General features: G+C 39.6%; 8 non-coding genes across 8 annotated transcripts; all 8 read right to left on the bottom strand.

The window, feature by feature from the left end:
* Positions 1 to 1385: 1385 nt before the first annotated feature.
* On the bottom strand, positions 1386 to 1458 carry trnav-cac (transfer RNA valine (anticodon CAC)). The gene has a single exon. It is a non-coding gene; the product is annotated as a tRNA-Val (tRNA).
* Positions 1459 to 3956: 2498 nt separating this feature from the next.
* trnav-cac (transfer RNA valine (anticodon CAC)) lies at positions 3957 to 4029 on the bottom strand. Its single transcript has one exon. It is a non-coding gene; the product is annotated as a tRNA-Val (tRNA).
* A 2498-nt stretch (positions 4030 to 6527) lies between these two features.
* trnav-cac (transfer RNA valine (anticodon CAC)) lies at positions 6528 to 6600 on the bottom strand. Its single transcript has one exon. It is a non-coding gene; the product is annotated as a tRNA-Val (tRNA).
* A 5070-nt stretch (positions 6601 to 11670) lies between these two features.
* trnav-cac (transfer RNA valine (anticodon CAC)) lies at positions 11671 to 11743 on the bottom strand. Its single transcript has one exon. It is a non-coding gene; the product is annotated as a tRNA-Val (tRNA).
* A 1861-nt stretch (positions 11744 to 13604) lies between these two features.
* Positions 13605 to 13677, bottom strand: trnav-aac (transfer RNA valine (anticodon AAC)). The gene has a single exon. It is a non-coding gene; the product is annotated as a tRNA-Val (tRNA).
* A 2202-nt stretch (positions 13678 to 15879) lies between these two features.
* On the bottom strand, positions 15880 to 15952 carry trnav-aac (transfer RNA valine (anticodon AAC)). Its single transcript has one exon. It is a non-coding gene; the product is annotated as a tRNA-Val (tRNA).
* Positions 15953 to 18145: 2193 nt separating this feature from the next.
* Positions 18146 to 18218, bottom strand: trnav-aac (transfer RNA valine (anticodon AAC)). Its single transcript has one exon. It is a non-coding gene; the product is annotated as a tRNA-Val (tRNA).
* A 2202-nt stretch (positions 18219 to 20420) lies between these two features.
* trnav-aac (transfer RNA valine (anticodon AAC)) lies at positions 20421 to 20493 on the bottom strand. The gene has a single exon. It is a non-coding gene; the product is annotated as a tRNA-Val (tRNA).
* Positions 20494 to 21226: the final 733 nt, after the last annotated feature.

The following is a 21226-nucleotide window of genomic DNA, read 5'->3' on the forward strand; positions in this document are numbered from 1 at the left end:
GTATGTTGGATGGCCTAAAATGCGTTTCATGAGCAGACGTAACTAAAATTCAAATGGTTCACAATTGTAATTTTCAGAAATATCTGATTCAAACTGTCAGAAAAAAATGCTGTTTAGCTGAAAGGGAACCCTCTAGTCCGACCTACACATCAGTCCAAACTGGTGGTCCTGGAAAATTGTAGGTTCTGTTCTTGCTTTCTAAACCTATGTAGCAGGGCCGTGTGAGCTCTTCACTGCTTAAGGCCATAAAAACCGAAGATCTCTTTCATTGCAGTCCCAATAGTTGTCCTCAGAACCTCACTCCTCTCAATTCTACCTTGAAGTCATGAACAGTATTTCCTTCTTTTACCATTTTGAGTGCAGTTAAAAAGCAGCTCAGCTGCAGTTCCATGATGCTGAGTTTAAGTTGATTTCCCTGTGCAGTTCTTTAGCCTCGCCTGCCCATGCTTCCCTTTGTTCCAACCATTTTATACAGTAAACACCAAAAATGGATGAAAGAGAAATGCTTCTGCACAGTATGGAAGCTGGGACATGTGACTTGGAAAGCAAATGCAATGACCACTACTCTAGACAAATCAAGAGAGTTCAAGATCTATATCAATCAATAATGATCCCCCAAAAAGGTCTTTTAGTCAACAGGATATATGACAAAATGATGTTGCGATTAGACAAGGAGCTTGGTGCCTCAGTCTGAGGACCTAAAGGGCGAACCGCACAAAGAGTCTCCCACTTGATACACTGCTTAGAAAAAGCACGTGCCCAACTACTGTGCTATCAAGAGGGATGTTTCTGCCAGGTATGGAACAGAGGACCTTTCTCGTGTTAGGCGAACATGCTGAGCACTACACTACAGAAACCACTTTAAAATGCTTCTTTGCCTCTCCAGCTTTTGCTCATTTTTGGGGCTTGAAAATCATAGCTTTAAATCTGGCTAAGCAGTATGACTTCTCAAGCATTAGGATGAAAATTCAGACAACCCCACCAAAGTTCTCTTGTTTCCTACCCTTTTAGAAACAGACTGTTGCTAACTAGGCATAATATGAAGAGTTTTACTTTATCTCTGTAGTTCTCTCATTGGCATATAGAGCATAACCTATTGCACAAATTGTGTATGCTTGATATTGCCTTGCAAGGATTTGTTCTTTGCCATAGACTTGATGAAAGAAACTTTTAAATTTCAGCTAATTAGCATAACCTCTGTTAGGAAACAAAACGAGAACACACTCACTGAAGTTTATGCTTGAAAGACTTGAATTAGCATAGCCATTATGCTATGAGTTTTAATTAATCAGCTTGGCCATTAATTAAGGAGCCTGACTTTTTTCTGTGAAGAACAGCTCTCCATTCAATTGAAAGGACAGCAGTTACACATCTACCAAGAGTTGTGTTTCTGCCTGGTATCGAGCCAGGGACCTTTCGCGTGTGAGGCGAACGTGATAACCACTACACTACAGAAACCCTACAGCACCGGCCGTTCAGGATCAGCCCAGCATTTCCTCCTTTTTGGTGCCTGCAAGGCATAGTTTAAAAACTGGCTTGAATTGTCTTCTCCCCGTTAGGACGCAAAATTCAATCCCACCAAGCAATGTTTTCTTGTTTCATTGCCTTTGAGAGACAGAATGTTACTCCCTAGGAATAATATGAAGAGCTCTAGCGGATCACTGTAGGCTTATTCATTGGCATGGAAAGCAGTCCCTAGTGCACAAATTCTGCATCATTAACATTGCTTTGCATAGATTTTAATTGTCAGGAGACTATAAGGATGTTACTTTTAAGAATTAGCTAAGTAGCATAACTTATCTCTGTTAGGAGATCAAATACAGATGCACTCGTGGAGTTTCTGTTTTGTTTAATTTTGTTTGAAATACATGGATTAGCACACCCATCATGCTACAATGAGTTTTACATCATCCCTGTGACAATTGAAATCAGCCTTAAACACAGCTCCTAAAGCACAGTCCTTGCATCACCGGAGGACAAGCCTGCTGCATATATTGACTTTCTCGGTTTGCAAATGGAGACAGTGATGGGATATTTTTTTCCAACAGAGAAGCTACACTTTATGTCCATACTAAGATGCTAGTAATCTTCTGATCTTGAAATTTCCATTTTGCACAATGTAGAACCAAGTTGCAGACGAAGAGGTTAGGGATTTCACATGCGTTATAGTGCCGGAGTTTGGAGTACAGGACTTGGAGAACTCAATTGGAGTAACTAGGGAGTTCAGAAAATCATTTCCCTCTGCTGCAAGAAGGCCATTCGATTCCCTGGTGTCTACTTCAAATAGAAGACACAGAAACCAAAGAACCAGCTAATGTTTCTGCTCAGCTTCAATTCAAGGTCCTTTCACACATAATGCAAACGTGATGACCAATTCACTACAGACACCATGCAAAAATGCCTTGATGCAGTATGGTATCACTGCAATTTCAGAACAATTTTTTCACCAGCTCATCCCCAAAACTGAAAATGTGTGCAAATTATTTAGGAGAAAGAATGAACATCATTTATGCCAAAACCTTTCATATTTGGAAGTTCACAAATAGCTGCCATTTTATGCAAATTTCGTGGGTATGTTGGATGGCCTAAAATGCGTTTCATGAGCAGACGTAACTAAAATTCAAATGGTTCACAATTGTAATTTTCAGAAATATCTGATTCAAACTGTCAGAAAAAAATGCTGTTTAGCTGAAAGGGAACCCTCTAGTCCGACCTACACATCAGTCCAAACTGGTGGTCCTGGAAAATTGTAGGTTCTGTTCTTGCTTTCTAAACCTATGTAGCAGGGCCGTGTGAGCTCTTCACTGCTTAAGGCCATAAAAACCGAAGATCTCTTTCATTGCAGTCCCAATAGTTGTCCTCAGAACCTCACTCCTCTCAATTCTACCTTGAAGTCATGAACAGTATTTCCTTCTTTTACCATTTTGAGTGCAGTTAAAAAGCAGCTCAGCTGCAGTTCCATGATGCTGAGTTTAAGTTGATTTCCCTGTGCAGTTCTTTAGCCTCGCCTGCCCATGCTTCCCTTTGTTCCAACCATTTTATACAGTAAACACCAAAAATGGATGAAAGAGAAATGCTTCTGCACAGTATGGAAGCTGGGACATGTGACTTGGAAAGCAAATGCAATGACCACTACTCTAGACAAATCAAGAGAGTTCAAGATCTATATCAATCAATAATGATCCCCCAAAAAGGTCTTTTAGTCAACAGGATATATGACAAAATGATGTTGCGATTAGACAAGGAGCTTGGTGCCTCAGTCTGAGGACCTAAAGGGCGAACCGCACAAAGAGTCTCCCACTTGATACACTGCTTAGAAAAAGCACGTGCCCAACTACTGTGCTATCAAGAGGGATGTTTCTGCCAGGTATGGAACAGAGGACCTTTCTCGTGTTAGGCGAACATGCTGAGCACTACACTACAGAAACCACTTTAAAATGCTTCTTTGCCTCTCCAGCTTTTGCTCATTTTTGGGGCTTGAAAATCATAGCTTTAAATCTGGCTAAGCAGTATGACTTCTCAAGCATTAGGATGAAAATTCAGACAACCCCACCAAAGTTCTCTTGTTTCCTACCCTTTTAGAAACAGACTGTTGCTAACTAGGCATAATATGAAGAGTTTTACTTTATCTCTGTAGTTCTCTCATTGGCATATAGAGCATAACCTATTGCACAAATTGTGTATGCTTGATATTGCCTTGCAAGGATTTGTTCTTTGCCATAGACTTGATGAAAGAAACTTTTAAATTTCAGCTAATTAGCATAACCTCTGTTAGGAAACAAAACGAGAACACACTCACTGAAGTTTATGCTTGAAAGACTTGAATTAGCATAGCCATTATGCTATGAGTTTTAATTAATCAGCTTGGCCATTAATTAAGGAGCCTGACTTTTTTCTGTGAAGAACAGCTCTCCATTCAATTGAAAGGACAGCAGTTACACATCTACCAAGAGTTGTGTTTCTGCCTGGTATCGAGCCAGGGACCTTTCGCGTGTGAGGCGAACGTGATAACCACTACACTACAGAAACCCTACAGCACCGGCCGTTCAGGATCAGCCCAGCATTTCCTCCTTTTTGGTGCCTGCAAGGCATAGTTTAAAAACTGGCTTGAATTGTCTTCTCCCCGTTAGGATGCAAAATTCAATCCCACCAAGCAATGTTTTCTTGTTTCATTGCCTTTGAGAGACAGAATGTTACTCCCTAGGAATAATATGAAGAGCTCTAGCGGATCACTGTAGGCTTATTCATTGGCATGGAAAGCAGTCCCTAGTGCACAAATTCTGCATCATTAACATTGCTTTGCATAGATTTTAATTGTCAGGAGACTATAAGGATGTTACTTTTAAGAATTAGCTAAGTAGCATAACTTATCTCTGTTAGGAGATCAAATACAGATGCACTCGTGGAGTTTCTGTTTTGTTTAATTTTGTTTGAAATACATGGATTAGCACACCCATCATGCTACAATGAGTTTTACATCATCCCTGTGACAATTGAAATCAGCCTTAAACACAGCTCCTAAAGCACAGTCCTTGCATCACCGGAGGACAAGCCTGCTGCATATATTGACTTTCTCGGTTTGCAAATGGAGACAGTGATGGGATATTTTTTTCCAACAGAGAAGCTACACTTTATGTCCATACTAAGATGCTAGTAATCTTCTGATCTTGAAATTTCCATTTTGCACAATGTAGAACCAAGTTGCAGACGAAGAGGTTAGGGATTTCACATGCGTTATAGTGCCGGAGTTTGGAGTACAGGACTTGGAGAACTCAATTGGAGTAACTAGGGAGTTCAGAAAATCATTTCCCTCTGCTGCAAGAAGGCCATTCGATTCCCTGGTGTCTACTTCAAATAGAAGACACAGAAACCAAAGAACCAGCTAATGTTTCTGCTCAGCTTCAATTCAAGGTCCTTTCACACATAATGCAAACGTGATGACCAATTCACTACAGACACCATGCAAAAATGCCTTGATGCAGTATGGTATCACTGCAATTTCAGAACAATTTTTTCACCAGCTCATCCCCAAAACTGAAAATGTGTGCAAATTATTTAGGAGAAAGAATGAACATCATTTATGCCAAAACCTTTCATATTTGGAAGTTCACAAATAGCTGCCATTTTATGCAAATTTCGTGGGTATGTTGGATGGCCTAAAATGCGTTTCATGAGCAGACGTAACTAAAATTCAAATGGTTCACAATTGTAATTTTCAGAAATATCTGATTCAAACTGTCAGAAAAAAATGCTGTTTAGCTGAAAGGGAACCCTCTAGTCCGACCTACACATCAGTCCAAACTGGTGGTCCTGGAAAATTGTAGGTTCTGTTCTTGCTTTCTAAACCTATGTAGCAGGGCCGTGTGAGCTCTTCACTGCTTAAGGCCATAAAAACCGAAGATCTCTTTCATTGCAGTCCCAATAGTTGTCCTCAGAACCTCACTCCTCTCAATTCTACCTTGAAGTCATGAACAGTATTTCCTTCTTTTACCATTTTGAGTGCAGTTAAAAAGCAGCTCAGCTGCAGTTCCATGATGCTGAGTTTAAGTTGATTTCCCTGTGCAGTTCTTTAGCCTCGCCTGCCCATGCTTCCCTTTGTTCCAACCATTTTATACAGTAAACACCAAAAATGGATGAAAGAGAAATGCTTCTGCACAGTATGGAAGCTGGGACATGTGACTTGGAAAGCAAATGCAATGACCACTACTCTAGACAAATCAAGAGAGTTCAAGATCTATATCAATCAATAATGATCCCCCAAAAAGGTCTTTTAGTCAACAGGATATATGACAAAATGATGTTGCGATTAGACAAGGAGCTTGGTGCCTCAGTCTGAGGACCTAAAGGGCGAACCGCACAAAGAGTCTCCCACTTGATACACTGCTTAGAAAAAGCACGTGCCCAACTACTGTGCTATCAAGAGGGATGTTTCTGCCAGGTATGGAACAGAGGACCTTTCTCGTGTTAGGCGAACATGCTGAGCACTACACTACAGAAACCACTTTAAAATGCTTCTTTGCCTCTCCAGCTTTTGCTCATTTTTGGGGCTTGAAAATCATAGCTTTAAATCTGGCTAAGCAGTATGACTTCTCAAGCATTAGGATGAAAATTCAGACAACCCCACCAAAGTTCTCTTGTTTCCTACCCTTTTAGAAACAGACTGTTGCTAACTAGGCATAATATGAAGAGTTTTACTTTATCTCTGTAGTTCTCTCATTGGCATATAGAGCATAACCTATTGCACAAATTGTGTATGCTTGATATTGCCTTGCAAGGATTTGTTCTTTGCCATAGACTTGATGAAAGAAACTTTTAAATTTCAGCTAATTAGCATAACCTCTGTTAGGAAACAAAACGAGAACACACTCACTGAAGTTTATGCTTGAAAGAATTGAATTAGCATAGCCATTATGCTATGAGTTTTAATTAATCAGCTTGGCCATTAATTAAGGAGCCTGACTTTTTTCTGTGAAGAACAGCTCTCCATTCAATTGAAAGGACAGCAGTTACACATCTACCAAGAGTTGTGTTTCTGCCTGGTATCGAGCCAGGGACCTTTCGCGTGTGAGGCGAACGTGATAACCACTACACTACAGAAACCCTACAGCACCGGCCCTTCAGGATCAGCCCAGCATTTCCTCCTTTTTGGTGCCTGCAAGGCATAGTTTAAAAACTGGCTTGAATTGTCTTCTCCCCGTTAGGACGCAAAATTCAATCCCACCAAGCAATGTTTTCTTGTTTCATTGCCTTTGAGAGACAGAATGTTACTCCCTAGGAATAATATGAAGAGCTCTACCGGATCACTGTAGGCTTATTCATTGGCATGGAAAGCAGTCCCTAGTGCACAAATTCTGCATCATTAACATTGCTTTGCATAGATTTTAATTGTCAGGAGACTATAAGGATGTTACTTTTAAGAATTAGCTAAGTAGCATAACTTATCTCTGTTAGGAGATCAAATACAGATGCACTCGTGGAGTTTCTGTTTTGTTTAATTTTGTTTGAAATACATGGATTAGCACACCCATCATGCTACAATGAGTTTTACATCATCCCTGTGACAATTGAAATCAGCCTTAAACACAGCTCCTAAAGCACAGTCCTTGCATCACCGGAGGACAAGCCTGCTGCATATATTGACTTTCTCGGTTTGCAAATGGAGACAGTGATGGGATATTTTTTTCCAACAGAGAAGCTACACTTTATGTCCATACTAAGATGCTAGTAATCTTCTGATCTTGAAATTTCCATTTTGTACAATGTAGAACCAAGTTGCAGACGAAGAGGTTAGGGATTTCACATGCGTTATAGTGCCGGAGTTTGGAGTACAGGACTTGGAGAACTCAATTGGAGTAACTAGGGAGTTCAGAAAATCATTTCCCTCTGCTGCAAGAAGGCCATTCGATTCCCTGGTGTCTACTTCAAATAGAAGACACAGAAACCAAAGAACCAGCTAATGTTTCTGCTCAGCTTCAATTCAAGGTCCTTTCACACATAATGCAAACGTGATGACCAATTCACTACAGACACCATGCAAAAATGCCTTGATGCAGTATGGTATCACTGCAATTTCAGAACAATTTTTTCACCAGCTCATCCCCAAAACTGAAAATGTGTGCAAATTATTTAGGAGAAAGAATGAACATCATTTATGCCAAAACCTTTCATATTTGGAAGTTCACAAATAGCTGCCATTTTATGCAAATTTCATGGGTATGTTGGATGGCCTAAAATGCGTTTCATGAGCAGACGTAACTAAAATTCAAATGGTTCACAATTGTAATTTTCAGAAATATCTGATTCAAACTGTCAGAAAAAAATGCTGTTTAGCTGAAAGGGAACCCTCTAGTCCGACCTACACATCAGTCCAAACTGGTGGTCCTGGAAAATTGTAGGTTCTGTTCTTGCTTTCTAAACCTATGTAGCAGGGCCGTGTGAGCTCTTCACTGCTTAAGGCCATAAAAACCGAAGATCTCTTTCATTGCAGTCCCAATAGTTGTCCTCAGAACCTCACTCCTCTCAATTCTACCTTGAAGTTATGAACAGTATTTCCTTTTTTTACCATTTTGAGTGCAGTTAAATAGCAGCTCAGCTGCAGTTCCATGATGCTGAGTTTAAGTTGATTTCCCTGTGCAGTTCTTTAGCCTCGCCTGCCCATGCTTCCCTTTGTTCCAACCATTTTATACAGTAAACACCAAAAATGGATGAAAGAGAAATGCTTCTGCACAGTATGGAAGCTGGGACATGTGACCTGGAAAGCAAATGCAATGACCACTACTCTAGACAAATCAAGAGAGTTCAAGATCTATATCAATCAATAATGATCCCCCAAAAAGGTCTTTTAGTCAACAGGATTTATGACAAAATGATGTTGCGATTAGACAAGGAGCTTGGTGCCTCAGTCTGAGGACCTAAAGGGCAAACCGCACAAAGAGTCTCCCAGTTGATACACTGCTTAGAAAAAGCACGTGCCCAACTACTGTGCTATCAAGAGGGATGTTTCTGCCAGGTATGGAACAGAGGACCTTTCTCGTGTTAGGCGAACATGCTGAGCACTACACTACAGAAACCACTTTAAAATGCTTCTTTGCCTCTCCAGCTTTTGCTCATTTTTGGGGCTTGAAAATCATAGCTTTAAATCTGGCTAAGCAGTATGACTTCTCAAGCATTAGGATGAAAATTCAGACAATCCCACCAAAGTTCTCTTGTTTCCTACCCTTCGAGAAACAGACTGTTGCTAACTAGGCATAATATGAAGAGTTTTACTTTATCTCTGTAGTTCTCTCATTGGCATTTAGAGCATAACCTATTGCACAAATTGTGTATGCTTGATATTGCCTTGCAAGGATTTGTTCTTTGCCATAGACTTGATGAAAGTAACTTTTAAATTTCAGCTAATTAGCATAACCTCTGTTAGGAAACAAAATGAGAACACACTCACTGAAGTTTATGCTTGAAAGACTTGAATTAGCACAGCCATTATGCTAAGAATTTTAATTAATCAGCTTGCCCATTAATTAAGGAGCCTGACTTTTCTCTGTGAAGAACTGCTCTCCATTCAATTGAAAGGACAGCAGTTACACATTTTCCAAGAGTTGTGTTCCTGCCTGGTATCGAGCCAGGGACCTTTCGCGTGTGAGGCTAATGTGATAACCACTACACTACAGAAACCCTACAGCACTGGCCGTTCAGGATCAGCCCAGCATTTCCTCCTTTTTGGTGCCTGCAAGGCATAGTTTAAAAACTGGCTTGAATTGTCTTCTCCCCGTTAGGACGCAAAATTCAATCCCACCAAGCAATGTTTTCTTGTTTCATTGCCTTTGAGAGACAGAATGTTACTCCCTAGGAATAATATGAAGAGCTTTACCGGATCACTGTAGGCTTATTCATTGGCATGGAAAGCAGTCCCTAGTGCACAAATTCTGCATCATTAACATTGCTTTGCATAGATTTTAATTGTCAGGAGACTATAAGGATGTTACTTTTAAGAATTTGCTAAGTAGCATAACTTATCTCTGTTAGGAGATCAAATACAGATGCACTCGTGGAGTTTCTGTTTTGTTTAATTTTGTTTGAAATACATGGATTAGCACACCCATCATGCTACAATGAGTTTTACATCATCCCTGTGACAATTGAAATCAGCCTTAAACACAGCTCCTAAAGCACAGTCCTTGCATCACCGGAGGACAAGCCTGCTGCATATATTGACTTTCTCGGTTTGCAAATGGAGACAGTGATGGGATATTTTTTTCCAACAGAGAAGCTACTCTTTATGTCCATACTAAGATGCTAGTAATCTTCTGATCTTGAAATTTCCATTTTGCACAATGTAGAACCAAGTTGCAGACGAAGAGGTTAGGGATTTCACATGCGTTATAGTGCCGGAGTTTGGAGTACAGGACTTGGAGAACTCAATTGGAGTAACTAGGGAGTTCAGAAAATCATTTCCCTCTGCTGCAAGAAGGCCATTCGATTCCCTGGTGTCTACTTCAAATAGAAGACACAGAAACCAAAGAACCAGCTAATGTTTCTGCTCAGCTTCAATTCAAGGTCCTTTCACACATAATGCAAACGTGATGACCAATTCACTACAGACACCATGCAAAAATGCCTTGATGCGGTATGGTATCACTGCAATTTCAGAACAATTTTTTCACCAGCTCATCCCCAAAACTGAAAATGTGTGCAAATTATTTAGGAGAAAGAATGAACATCATTTATGCCAAAACCTTTCATATTTGGAAGTTCACAAATAGCTGCCATTTTATGCAAATTTCGTGGGTATGTTGGATGGCCTAAAATGCGTTTCATGAGCAGACGTAACTAAAATTCAAATGGTTCACAATTGTAATTTTCAGAAATATCTGATTCAAACTGTCAGAAAAAAAATGCTGTTTAGCTGAAAGGGAACCCTCTAGTCCGACCTACACATCAGTCGAAACTGGTGGTCCTGGAAAATTGTAGGTTCTGTTCTTGCTTTCTAAACCTATGTAGCAGGGCCGTGTGAGCTCTTCACTGCTTAAGGCCATAAAAACCGAAGATCTCTTTCATTGCAGTCCCAATAGTTGTCCTCAGAACCTCACTCCTCTCAATTCTACCTTGAAGTCATGAACAGTATTTCCTTCTTTTACCATTTTGAGTGCAGTTAAAAAGCAGCTCAGCTGCAGTTCCATGATGCTGAGTTTAAGTTGATTTCCCTGTGCAGTTCTTTAGCCTCGCCTGCCCATGCTTCCCTTTGTTCCAACCATTTTATACAGTAAACACCAAAAATGGATGAAAGAGAAATGCTTCTGCACAGTATGGAAGCTGGGACATGTGACCTGGAAAGCAAATGCAATGACCACTACTCTAGACAAATCAAGAGAGTTCAAGATCTATATCAATCAATAATGATCCCCCAAAAAGGTCTTTTAGTCAACAGGATATATGACAAAATGATGTTGCGATTAGACAAGGAGCTTGGTGCCTCAGTCTGAGGACCTAAAGGGCGAACCGCACAAAGAGTCTCCCACTTGATACACTGCTTAGAAAAAGCACGTGCCCAACTACTGTGCTATCAAGAGGGATGTTTCTGCTAGGTATGGAACAGAGGACCTTTCTCGTGTTAGGCGAACATGCTGAGCACTACACTACAGAAACCACTTTAAAATGCTTCTTTGCCTCTCCAGCTTTTGCTCATTTTTGGGGCTTGAAAATCATAGCTTTAAATCTGGCTAAGCAGTATGACTTCTCAAGCATTAGGATGAAAATTCAGACAACCCCACCAAAGTTCTCTTGTTTCCTACCCTTCGAGAAACAGACTGTTGCTAACTAGGCATAATATGAAGAGTTTTACTTTATCTCTGTAGTTCTCTCATTGGCATTTAGAGCATAACCTATTGCACAAATTGTGTATGCTTGATATTGCCTTGCAAGGATTTGTTCTTTGCCATAGACTTGATGAAAGTAACTTTTAAATTTCAGCTAATTAGCATAACCTCTGTTAGGAAACAAAATGAGAACACACTCACTGAAGTTTATGCTTGAAAGACTTGAATTAGCACAGCCATTATGCTAAGAATTTTAATTAATCAGCTTGCCCATTAATTAAGGAGCCTGACTTTTCTCTGTGAAGAACTGCTATCCATTCAATTGAAAGGACAGCAGTTACACATCTACCAAGAGTTGTGTTCCTGCCTGGTATTGAGCCAGGGACCTTTCGCGTGTGAGGCGAACGTGATAACCACTACACTACAGAAACCCTACAGCACTGGCCGTTCAGGATCAGCCCAGCATTTCCTCCTTTTTGGTGCCTGCAAGGCATAGTTTAAAAACTGGCTTGAATTGTCTTCTCCCCGTTAGGATGCAAAATTCAATCCCACCAAGCAATGTTTTCTTGTTTCACTGCCTTTGTGAGACAGAATGTTACTCCCTAGGAATAATATGACGAGCTTTACCGGATCACTGTAGGCTTATTCATTGGCATGGAAAGCAGTCCCTAGTGCACAAATTCTGCATCATTAACATTGCTTTGCATAGATTTTAATTGTAAGGAGACTATAAGGATGTTACTTTTAAGAATTAGCTAAGTAGCATAACTTATCTCTGTTAGGAGATCAAATACAGATGCACTCGTGGAGTTTCTGTTTTGTTTAATTTTGTTTGAAATACATGGATTAGCACACTCATCATGCTACAATGAGTTTTACATCATCCCTGTGACAATTGAAATCAGCCTTAAACACAGCTCCTAAAGCACAGTCCTTGCATCACCGGAGCACAAGTGTGCTGCAAATATTGACTTTCTAAGTTTGCAAATAGAGCCCCAACAGAGAAACTACTCTTTATGTCCATACTAAGATGATAGTAATCTTCTGATCTTGAAATTTTAATTTTGCACAATGTGGAACCAAGTTGCAGAAGAAGACGTTGGGGATTTCACATGAGTTATAGTGCCAGATTTTGGAGTACAGGAATTGGAGACTCAATCGGAGTAACTAGGGAGTTCAAAAAATCTTTTCACTCTGCTGCAAGAAGGCCATTTGATTCCCTGATGTCTACTTCAAATACAAGAGTCAGAAACCAAAGAACCAACTACTGTTTCTGCTCAGCTTCAATTCAAGGACCTTTTACGTATAATGCAAAGGTGATGACCACTTCACTACAGAAATCATGCAGACTCCTTGATGCAGTATGGTATCAATGCACTTTCAGAACAATCTTTTCACCAACTCATACCCAAAACTGATAATGAGTGCAAGTTATTGAGTAAAAGAATGAATAACATTTATGCCAAAACCTTTCATATTTGCAAGTTCACAAATAGCTGCCATTTTACGCAAATTTAGTGGGTATGTTGGATGGCCTAAAATGCTAATAAAGAGCAGATGTAAGTAAAATTCAAATGGTTCACAATTCCAATTTTTCAGAAATATCTTATTCAAACTTGCAGAAAAAATATTGGATAGCTGACAGGAAACCCTCTAGTCCGAGCGACACTTCAGTCCAAACTGGTGGTCCTGGAAAATGGTAGGTTCTGTTCTGGCTTTCTAAACTTATGCAGCAGGGACATGTGAGATCTTCACTGCTTAAGGCCATAAAACCCGAAGATCTCTTTCTTTGCAGTCCCAATAGTTGTGCTCAGAACCTCACTCCTCTCAATTGTACTTTGAAGTCATGAACAGTATTGCCTTCTTTTAACGTTTTGAATACAGTTAAAAAGCAGCTCAGCTGCAGTTCCATGATGGTGAGTTTAAGTTGATTTCCCTGTGCAGTTCTTTAGCCTCGCCTGCCCATGCTTCCCTTTGTTCCAACTATTTCAAACAGCTAAAATGGATGAGAAATGCTTCTGCACAGTATATAAGCTGGGACCTGTGACCTGGAAAGCAAATGCATTGACCACTACTCTAGAAAAATCAAGAGTGTTCAACATCTATATCAATCAATAATTATACCCCCAAAAGGTCTGGTTGTTAACAGGATTTATGACAAAATGATGCTGCGATTAGACAAGGAGCTTGGCGTCTCAGTCTCAGGACCTAAAGGGCAAACTGCAAAAAGAGAACCACTTCATACACTGTTTACAAACAACAATTGCCCTACTAGTGTGCTATCAAGAGGGATGTTTCTGCCCAGTTTCGAACTGAGGACCTTTCGTGTGTTAGGCGAATGTGATGACCACTACACTACAGAAACCACTGTTAAAAGAGTCTTTGGGCTCACTCTCCAGCTTTTGCTCATTTTTGGCACTTGAAAATCATAGCTTTAAATCTGGCTAAGGAGTCTGACTTCTCAATCATTAGGATGGAAATTTTCACAACCCCACCAAAGTTCTCTTGTTTCTTACCATTTGAGGAACAGACTGTTGCTAACTAGGCATATTATGAAGAGTTTTACTTTATCTCTGTAGTTCCCTCATTGGCATATAGAGCATAACCTATTGCGCAAATTCTGTATGCTTGACATTGCCTTGCAAGGATTTTTTCTTTGCCATAGAATTGATGAAATTAACTTTTGAAATTCAGCTAATTAGCATAACCTCTGTTGGGAAACAAAATGAGAACACACTCACCAAAGTTTATGCTTCCTGTAGTAATGTTTAAGAAACTGGCTTGAATAGTCTTCACCCCATTAGGACGCAAAATTCAAACCCAGCAACCAATGTTTACTTGTTTCATTGCCTTTGAGAGACAGAATGTTACTCTCTAGGAATAATATGAAGAACTTTACCTGATCACTGGAAGCTGTTTCATTGGCATGGAAAGCAATCCCTAGTGCACAGATTCTGCATCATAAACATTGCTTTGCATGGATTTTAATTGTCAGGAGACTAGAAGGAATTTACTTTTAAGAATTAGCTAAGTAGCATAACTTATCTCTGTTAGTAGATCAAATACAGATGCACTCGTGGTGTTTCTGTTTTGTTTACTTTTGTTTGAAATACATGGATTAGCACACCCATCATGCTACAATGAGTTTTACATCATGCCTGTGACAACTGAAATCAGCCTTAAGCACAGCTCCTAAAGCATAGTCCTTGCATCACCGGAGCACAAGTGTGCTGCATATATTGACTTTCTAAGTTTGCAAATAGAGCCCCAACAGAGAAACTACTCTTTATGTCCATACTAAGATGATAGTAATCTTCTGATCTTGAAATTTTAATTTTGCACAATGTGGAACCAAGTTGCAGAAGAAGACGTTGGGGATTTCACATGAGTTATAGTGCCAGATTTTGGAGTACAGGAATTGGAGAACTCAATCGGAGTAAGTAGGGAGTTCAAAAAATCTTTTCACTCTGCTGCAAGAAGGCCATTCGATTCCCTGATGTCTACTTCAAATAAAATAGTCAGAAACCAAAGAACCAACTACTGTTTCTGCTCAGCTTCAATTCAAGGACCTTTTACGTATAATGCAAAGGTGATGACCACTTCACTACAGAAATCATGCAAAGACTCCTTGATGCAGTATGGTATCAATGCACTTTCAGAACAATCTTTTCACCAACTCATACCCAAAACTGATAATGAGTGCAAGTTATTGAGTAAAAGAATGAATATAATTTATGCCAAAACCTTTCATATTTGCAAGTTCACAAATAGCTGCCATTTTACGCAAATTTAGTGGGTATGTTGGATGGCCTAAAATGCTAATAATGAGCAGATGTACCTAAAATTCAAATGGTTCACAAGTCCAATTTTTCAGAAATATCTGATTCAAACATGCAGAAAAAATATTGGTTAGCTGACAGGAAACCCTCTAGTCCGAGCGACACTTCAGTCCAAACTGCTGGTCCTGGAAAATGGTAGGTTCTGTTCTGGCTTTCTAAACTTATGCAGCAGGGCCATGTGAGATCTTCACTGCTTAAGGCCATAAAACCCGAAGATCTCTTTCTTTGCAGTCCCAATAGTTGTGCTCAGAACCTCACTCCTCTCAATTGTACTTTGAAGTCATGAGCAGTATTGCCTTCTTTTAACGTTTTGAATATAGTTAAAAAGCAGCTCAGCTGCAGTTCAATGATGGTGAGTTTAAGTTGATTTCCCTGTGCAGTTCTTTAGCCTCGCCTGCCCATGCTTCCCTTTGTTCCAACTATTTCAAACAGCAAAAATGGATGAGAAATGCTTCTGCACAGTATATAAGCTGGGACCTGTAACCTGGAAAGCAAATGCATTGACCACTACTCTAGAAAAATCAAGAGTGTTCAACATCTATATCAATCAATAATTATACCCCCAAAAGGTCTGGTTGTTAACAGGATTTATGACAAAATGATGCTGCGATTAGACAAGGAGCTTGGCGTCTCAGTCTCAGGACCTAAAGGGCAAACTGCAAAAAGAGAACCACTTCATACACTGTTTACAAACAACAATTGCCCCACTAGTGTGCTATCAAGAGGGATGTTTCTGCCCAGTTTCGAACTGAGGACCTTTCGCATGTTAGGGGAATGTGATGACCACTACACTACAGAAACCACTGTTAAAAGATTCTTTGGGCTCACTCTCCAGCTTTTGCTCATTTTTGGCACTTGAAAATCATAGCTTTAAATCTGGCTAAGGAGTCTGACTTCTCAATCATTAGGATGGAAATTCTCACAACCCCACCAAAGTTCTCTTGTTTCTTACCATTTGAGGAACAGACTGTTGCTAACTAGGCATATTATGAAGAGTTTTACTTTATCTCTGTAGTTCCCTCATTGGCATATAGAGCATAACCTATTGCGCAAATTCTGTATGCTTGACATTGCCTTGCAAGGATTTTTTCTTTGCCATAGAATTGATGAAATTAACTTTTGAAATTCAGCTAATTAGCATAACCTCTGTTGGGAAACAAAATGAGAACACACTCACCAAAGTTTATGCTTCCTGTAGTAATGTTTAAGAAACTGGCTTGAATTGTCTTCACCCCATTAGGACGCAAAATTCAAACCCAGCAACCAATGTTTACTTGTTTCATTGCCTTTGAGAGACAGAATGTTACTCTCTAGGAATAATATGAAGAACTTTACCTGATCACTGGAAGCTGTTTCATTGGCATGGAAAGCAATCCCTAGTGCACAGATTCTGCATCATAAACATTGCTTTGCATGGATTTTAATTGTCAGGAGACTAGAAGGAATTTACTTTTAAGAATTAGCTAAGTAGCATAACTTATCTCTGTTAGTAGATCAAATACAGATGCACTCGTGGTATTTCTGTTTTGTTTACTTTTGTTTGAAATACATGGATTAGCACACCCATCATGCTACAATGAGTTTTACATCATGCCTGTGACAATTGAAATCAGCCTTAAGCACAGCTCCTAAAGCACAGTCCTTGCATCACCGGAGCAAAAGTGTGCTGCATATATTGACTTTCTCAGTTTGCAAATAGAGCCCCAACAGAGAAACTACTCTTTATGTCCATACTAAGATGATAGTAATCTTCTGATCTTGAAATTTTAATTTTGCACAATGTGGAACCAAGTTGCAGAAGAAGACGTTGGGGATTTCACATGAGTTATAGTGCCAGATTTTGGAGTACAGGAATTGGAGAACTCAATCGGAGTAAGTAGGGAGTTCAAAAAATCTTTTCACTCTGCTGCAAGAAGGCCATTCGATTCCCTGATGTCTACTTCAAATACAAGAGTCAGAAACCCAAGAACCAACTACTGTTTCTGCTCAGCTTCAATTCAAGGACCTTTTACGTATAATGCAAAGGTGATGACCACTTCACTACAGAAATCATGCAAAGACAGCTTGATGCAGTATGGTATCAATGCACTTTCAGAACAATCTTTTCACCAACTCATACCCAAAACTGATAATGAGTGCAAGTTATTGAGTAAAAGAATGAATATAATTTATGCCAAAACCTTTCATATTTGCAAGTTCACAAATAGCTGCCATTTTACGCAAATTTAGTGGGTATGTTGGATGGCCTAAAATGCTAATAATGAGCAGATGTACCTAAAATTCAATTGGTTCACAATTCCAATTTTTCAGAAATATCTGATTCAAACTTGCAGAAAAAATATTGGATAGCTGACAGGAAACCCTCTAGTCCGAGCGACACTTCAGTCCAAACTGGTGGTCCTGGAAAATGGTAGGTTCTGTTCTGGCTTTCTAAACTTATGCAGCAGGGCCATGTGAGATCTTCACTGCTTAAGGCCATAAAACCCGAAGATCTTTTTCTTTGCAGTCCCAATAGTTGTGCTCAGAACCTCACTCATCTCAATTGTACTTTGAAGTCATGAACAGTATTGCCTTCTTTTAACGTTTTGAATACAGTTAAAAAGCAGCTCAGCTGCAGTTCCATGATGCTGAGTTTAAGTTGATTTCCCTGTGCAGTTCTTTAGCCTCACCTGCCCATGCTTCCCTTTGTTCCAACTATTTCAAACAGCAAAAATGGATGAGAAATGCTTCTGCACAGTATATAAACTGGGACCTGTGACCTGGAAAGCAAATGCATTGACCACTACTCTAGAAAAATCAAGAGTGTTCAACATCTATATCAATCAATAATTATACCCCCAAAAGGTCTGGTTGTTAACAGGATTTATGACAAAATGATGCTGCGATTAGACAAGGAGCTTGGCGTCTCAGTCTCAGGCCCTAAAGGGCAAACTGCAAAAAGAGAACCACTTCATACACACAACAATTGCCCCACTAGTGTGCTATCAAGAAGGATGTTTCTGCCCAGTTTCAAACTGAGGACCTTTCGCATGTTAGGCGAATGTGATGACCACTACACTACAGAAACCACTGTTAAAAGGTTCTTTGGGCTCACTCTCCAGCTTTTGCTCATTTTTGGCACTTGAAAATCATAGCTTTAAATCTGGCTAAGGAGTCTGACTTCTCAATCATTAGGATGGAAATTCTCACAACCCCACCAAAGTTCTCTTGTTTCTTACCATTTGAGGAACAGACTGTTGCTAACTAGGCATATTATGAAGAGTTTTACTTTATCTCTGTAGTTCCCTCATTGGCATATAGAGCATAACCTATTGCGCAAATTCTGTATGCTTGACATTGCCTTGCAAGGATTTTTTCTTTGCCATAGAATTGATGAAATTAACTTTTGAAATTCAGCTAATTAGCATAACCTCTGTTGGGAAACAAAATGAGAACACACTCACCAAAGTTTATGCTTCCTGTAGTAATGTTTAAGAAACTGGCTTGAATTGTCTTCACCCCATTAGGACGCAAAATTCAAACCCAGCAACCAATGTTTACTTGTTTCATTGCCTTTGAGAGACAGAATGTTACTCTCTAGGAATAATATGAAGAACTTTACCTGATCACTGGAAGCTGTTTCATTGGCATGGAAAGCAATCCCTAGTGCACAGATTCTGCATCATAAACATTGCTTTGCATGGATTTTAATTGTCAGGAGACTAGAAGGAATTTACTTTTAAGAATTAGCTAAGTAGCATAACTTATCTCTGTTAGTAGATCAAATACAGATGCACTCGTGGTGTTTCTGTTTTGTTTACTTTTGTTTGAAATACATGGATTAGCACACCCATCATGCTACAATGAGTTTTACATCATGCCTGTGACAATTGAAATCAGCCTTAAGCACAGCTCCTAAAGCACAGTCCTTGCATCACCGGAGCAAAAGTGTGCTGCATATATTGACTTTCTCAGTTTGCAAATAGAGCCCCAACAGAGAAACTACTCTTTATGTCCATACTAAGATGATAGTAATCTTCTGATCTTGAAATTTTAATTTTGCACAATGTGGAACCAAGTTGCAGAAGAAGACGTTGGGGATTTCACATGAGTTATAGTGCCAGATTTTGGAGTACAGGAATTGGAGAACTCAATCGGAGTAAGTAGGGAGTTCAAAAAATCTTTTCACTCTGCTGCAAGAAGGCCATTCGATTCCCTGATGTCTACTTCAAATACAAGAGTCAGAAACCCAAGAACCAACTACTGTTTCTGCTCAGCTTCAATTCAAGGACCTTTTACGTATAATGCAAAGGTGATGACCACTTCACTACAGAAATCATGCAAAGACTCCTTGATGCAGTATGGTATCAATGCACTTTCAGAACAATCTTTTCACCAACTCATACCCAAAACTGATAATGAGTGCAAGTTATTGAGTAAAAGAATGAATATAATTTATGCCAAAACCTTTCATATTTGCAAGTTCAGAAATAGCTGCCATTTTACGCAAATTTAGTGGGTATGTTGGATGGCCTAAAATGCTAATAATGAGCAGATGTACCTAAAATTCAAATGGTTCACAAGTCCAATTTTTCAGAAATATCTGATTCAAACTTGCAAAAAAAATATTGGTTAGCTGACAGGAAACCCTCTAGTCCGAGCGACACTTCAGGCCAAACTGCTGGTCCTGGAAAATGGTAGGTTCTGTTCTGGCTTTCTAAACTTATGCAGCAGGGCCATGTGAGATCTTCACTGCTTAAGGCCATAAAACCCAAAGATCTCTTTCTTTGCAGTCCCAATAGTTGTGCTCAGAACCTCACTCCTCTCAATTGTACTTTGAAGTCATGAGCAGTATTGCCTTCTTTTAACGTTTTGAATATAGTTAAAAAGCAGCTCAGCTGCAGTTCAATGATGATGAGTTTAAGTTGATTTCCCTGTGCAGTTCTTTAGCCTCGCCTGCCCATGCTTCCCTGTGTTCCAACTATTTCAAACAGCAAAAATGGATGAGAAATGCTTCTGCACAGTATATAAGCTGGGACCTGTAACCTGGAAAGCAAATGCATTGACCACTACTCTAGAAAAATCAAGAGTGTTCAACATCTATATCAATCAATAATTATACCCCCAAAAGGTCTGGTTGTTAACAGGATTTATGACAAAATGATGCTGCAATTAGACAAGGAGCTTGGCGTCTCAGTCTCAGGACCTAAAGGGCAAACCGCAAAAAGAGAACCACTTCATACACTGTTTACAAACAACAATTGCCCCACTAGTGTGCTATCAAGAGGGATATTTCTGCCCAGTTTCGAACTGAGGACCTTTCACGCGTTAGGCGAATGTGATGACCACTACACTACAGAAACCACTGTTAAAAGGTTCTTTGGGCTCACTCTCCAGCTTTTGCTCATTTTTGGCACTTGAAAATCATAGCTTTAAATCTGGCTAAGGAGTCTGACTTCTCAATCATTAGGATGGAAATTCTCACAACCCCACCAAAGTTCTCTTGTTTCTTACCATTTGAGGAACAGACTGTTGCTAACTAGGCATATTATGAAGAGTTTTACTTTATCTCTGTAGTTCCCTCATTGGCATATAGAGCATAACCTATTGCGCAAATTCTGTATGCTTGACATTGCCTTGCAAGGATTTTTTCTTTGCCATAGAATTGATGAAATTAACTTTTGAAATTCAGCTAATTAGCATAACCTCTGTTGGGAAACAAAATGAGAACACACTCACCAAAGTTTATGCTTCCTGTAGTAATGTTTAAGAAACTGGCTTGAATTGTCTTCACCCCATTAGGACGCAAAATTCAAACCCAGCAACCAATGTTTACTTGTTTCATTGCCTTTGAGAGACAGAATGTTACTCTCTAGGAATAATATGAAGAACTTTACCTGATCACTGGAAGCTGTTTCACTGGCATGGAAAGCAATCCCTAGTGCACAGATTCTGCATCATAAACATTGCTTTGCGTGGATTTTAATTGTCAGGAGACTAGAAGGAATTTACTTTTAAGAATTAGCTAAGTAGCATAACTTATCTCTGTTAGTAGATCAAATACAGATGCACTCGTGGTGTTTCTGTTTTGTTTAC

This window comes from Electrophorus electricus, chromosome 2 (genome assembly GCF_041902795.1).
Source record: "Electrophorus electricus isolate QZ-2024a chromosome 2, ASM4190279v1, whole genome shotgun sequence".
Lineage (NCBI taxonomy): Eukaryota > Metazoa > Chordata > Actinopteri > Gymnotiformes > Gymnotidae > Electrophorus > Electrophorus electricus.